Below are 4,249 nucleotides of genomic sequence, written 5' to 3'. Positions count from 1 at the left end.
CTTGTAGCCTACTAGACTGTGAGAGAATAAACTTCTCTTTGTAAAGCCATCCACTTGTGGTATTTCTTTTAGAGCAGCACTAGATGACTAAGACACCCGGTTTCCCTTTGTTCATTCATCTAATTTTCCTGTCCCTTCCTGCCTTCTTGTCTTTGCTTTTGGGCAGGTGTGGCCCATTTGGTCTCATATACTTGATTTAACTAAGAAGCATGTTCCTCACTTGTGTCATTGTTTGTTTTATAGGCCTGTCTAATCTTTGACTGAAAGGTAGACTTTGGAAGTGGCTTCAGTTCTGAGTTAGCAGGGTGTCTGGGGGCCATAGTCTCGAGGGTTCCTTCAGTCTCTGTCAGACCAGTAAGTCTGGTTTGTATTTGTGAATTTGAATTTTGTTCTGTATTTTTCGCTTGCTCTGCCCCTGACCCTCTATTGTGATCCCTGTCAGAGTGGTTGGTGGTGGTAGCCGGGCACCATCTAGTTCTGGGCTCAAGCTGCTGAAGACACCATCTAGTTCTTTTGGGCTTATGTAGTCCATTAGCCCTTTGGACTAATATTTTCCTTGGGTCTTTGGTTTTCTTCTTTCTCCTTTGCTCCCAATGTGATGAGACCAGTAGATGTATCTTAGGTGGCTGCTCACAAGCTTTCAAGACCCCAGACGTTACTCACCAAAGTAGGATGTAGAACATTTTCTTTATGAACCATGTTATGCCAGTTGACCTCGATGTCCCCTGAAACCATGGTCTCCAGCCCTCAGCCCCAGTAACTCGGTCCTTCAAGGTGTTTGAATGTGTCTAGGAAGCTTCTATGACTTTGCCTTGGTAAAGTTATGCTGAATTCCCCTATATCGTGTGTTGTCTTTCTTTTCACCAAAGTTAACACTTGTCTACTATCTAGTTAGTGATTTCTCTTCCCCACCCATCCTCTCCCTCATAACCACCAAAGATTTTTTTTTTTTCTGTGTGTAAACCTGTTACTGGGTTTTTATAATTGCCGTCTCATACAGTATTTGTCCTTTGTGATTGACTTACTTCACTCAGCATAATGCCCTCCAGATTCATGCATGTTGTAAGATGTTTTGCAGATTCATCATTGTTCTTTATTGTTGTGTAGTGTTCCATTATGTGTATGTACAATAATTGGTTTATCCATTCATCTGTTGATGGGCACTTAGATTGTTTCCATCTTTTTGCTGTTGTGAATAATGCTGCAATGAACATGGGTGTGCATGTGTCTAGTTGTGTGACGGCTCTTGTTTCTCTAGGATCTATTCCTAGCAGTAGGATTGCTAAATCATATGGTATTTCTATTTTAAGCTTTTTAAAAAGGTGCCGTATCATTTCCCATAGTTTTTGTACTGTTTTACATTCCTGCCAGCAGTGCCTAAGAGTTCTAATCTCCCTGCAAAAAAAAAAAAAAAAAAAAAAAAAATTTTAAAGAGGAGAATTATTAAACAAAGGATATATCTATACTTAAGCTTTTAAAGTTTAAATTTTTTTTTTTTTTACTTAAAACTTATGTCTGTATATTCATTCACCCATCTTATGATGCAGGGTCAAATCTATTTCTTTGTGTATTGGTTTGTACCCTTCTTGTAAAAAACACACCTGTAGTGCATCTTCTGTGTTTATAGTTTTAGTTTCTTTAGTGCATCAGGAGCTTAAAGATACTTTTGAAGCAATTTGAGTTCAGATTTCTAACTTTTTATAATTTTTTTCATCTAATATTTTATGGTTGTTCTGTCCACAATTAATTTAACAAAGAATTTTAACATCAACTTAGCTTTATCAAATTGTTTCTAAAGAATTCAGCTTAGTTTTCATAGAAACAACAATTTTCTTTTTTATACTCAGAGTTCACAGGCTTATAGAAGATTTCATTAAATTACGTACATATAATATTAGCTACCTCTGAGGGCTTATGCTGGGCCAGGTACTGTTTTCAGCGCTTGACATGAATTCACTTATCATCATCACAACCAACCTGAAAGGTCAGTAATGTTATTATCTCCATTTCCCGGGAGAGGAAATGATGTGAACTGGATTGAGAAAAATATACTGATGGCTCTTGATGAGCATATAACTCAGTGAATGGGTCCAAAACCATGTGGATGTAATAGCATGTAGGCTACTAGCTGGGGACCTTCAGGGTCTGTGAGTATCAGCTAATATGTTTGCACAGGTTTAGTGGGAGCCAGTTAATCTGAAGAGTCAGTTAAGAGAGTGCAGTTAACAGAACTTCTACAATAATAGGGAGGGAGGATGGAATAATGGAAAGAGCATGTATTTTGAGGTCAGATCAGCTTAAGTTTGAATAATGGTGTCAACAAATGGTACTAGCTTCCTAACCTCCAGAACCTCATTCCACATCTATAATTGGGAATAGTTACACTTTATTGGGTTGTTTATTTTTTCATTGATTGTTTTTTTTTTAACAAACTTTTCTCAAGCACCTTCTAATGTACCAGGCACTGAATAGTTTCTAGTATACATAAATAAATGAACTGCATAGTTACTTTCCCTAACCTCATGGAGCATACATTGTGGTAACAGAGAGTAAACAAGTGAATAACTACAAACAGCCAGAAGTGCTAGGAAGGAAAACAGGGCAATACGATAGACACTTGTGTGGAATGTGAGGATTCATTTGTTCATTCATTCATTTACTCATTCAAGTATGCTGCCAACTAGTATTTATAGAATACTTACTATAACCCAGGCACCAATCATTGATGAGTAAGATAACACTGGCAATTAAGTAAGACACAACAGCATCAGCGATTTAAAGATGAATAGTACACTCTCCTATTCATCCCAGAAGCTGGAAAAATCACTGATTAAATCTTACAGTAAAGTAAGTGCTCTAGCAATGGAGATGCGAAGAGTATGGGAGCTCTGTACAGGGCAAGATGGGTTTTCTGGAACAGAAGTAGAATGGATGAGCATTTAATACCAGACAATAGGACAGACTTCGATGGCCACGTCAGACATCAGAAGTTCACGGGGCTACCAGGCAGATAGTACATTGCACAACTTGAGGAGGTGGCCTGCAAGTAGACTGTGGTATAAATGGTGGCCCCTAGGATTGTGCAGTGCACAACCTCCACATCCATACCCAGATGCCCTGCCAGAGGTTTTGGAGGTCTTGATTTTGATTTATACCGTTGATGATGACAGCAGAGCATTAAACCAAGCGTGGGACCCTTCTGAATGAGGCCCTGAGTAACTTTATGGAACTGATGATCAGGACAAGGCTTTGTGTTAAAAGGGACTGAGGGTGTCTTAAGGAAAAAAATTCAGCCTGTGCAAAAAAAAAAAAAAGAAAAGCTATGAGTATGAGGATGGATATTTATTGCAGCAATGTTTGTAAACAACCCAACTATGCAAATCTACAAGAGTGATCAAGAAGTGATAGCCCCATCTGTACAACTGAGTGATATAAAGTATAGGTAAAAACTCATTGCTGTTGAGTCAATTTCAACTCATGGCGACCCTATAGGACAGAGTAGAACTGCCCCACAGAGCTTCCAAGGAGCGGCTGGTGGATTTGAATTGTCGACCTTTTGGTTAGTAGCTGAGCTCTTAACCACTGCACCACCAGGGCTCCAATATAAAAGTAAAGGTGTATTTATTTTAGTGGCAAGATGTTTATGATATATTATTTAGTGAAAAAGCATATTATAAAATGGTTATGAACATTTTAATGAAAATATGCATAGAAAAAGATCTGGAAGTATATATATAAAGTGTATATACTGAGTGTGGTTATCTCTGAGTCAAAGGAGATTGCTTCATTTATCTATTTTCCTTTTTTTTTCTTTTGCCTTATCTGTATTATTACACTTTTTTCTGCAGTGTGTGTATTGCTTTAATGATAAGACAAATAAGAAAACAATAAAAAAAACCACTTTTTATTCTTAAGAAGTGAAATAGCAAGATGTATTATAGTTCTTTTTTTAATATATTTTTTCCCATACAAAAATTTAAACATACATTGTTATGTGACTCTGATTGCCCTCCCCATACTGTGACAGCACACTCATCCTTTCCACCCCTGATTCTCCACGTCCATTCAACCAGCTCCTAACCCTCTCTGCCTTCCCATCTCACCTCCAGACAGAAGCTGCCCATTTAGTCTTTTGTATCTACTTGAGCTAAGAGGCACACTCTTCATGAGTATCACTTTATGTCCTACAGTCCAGTCCAATCCCTGTCTGAAGAGCTGGCCTTGGAAATTGTTTTAGTTCTGGGCTGAG

This window comes from Trichechus manatus, unplaced genomic scaffold, assembly GCF_000243295.1.
Source record: "Trichechus manatus latirostris isolate Lorelei unplaced genomic scaffold, TriManLat1.0 scaffold00022, whole genome shotgun sequence".
NCBI lineage: Eukaryota > Metazoa > Chordata > Mammalia > Sirenia > Trichechidae > Trichechus > Trichechus manatus.
Note: the sequence above shows the minus strand (reverse complement) of the source record.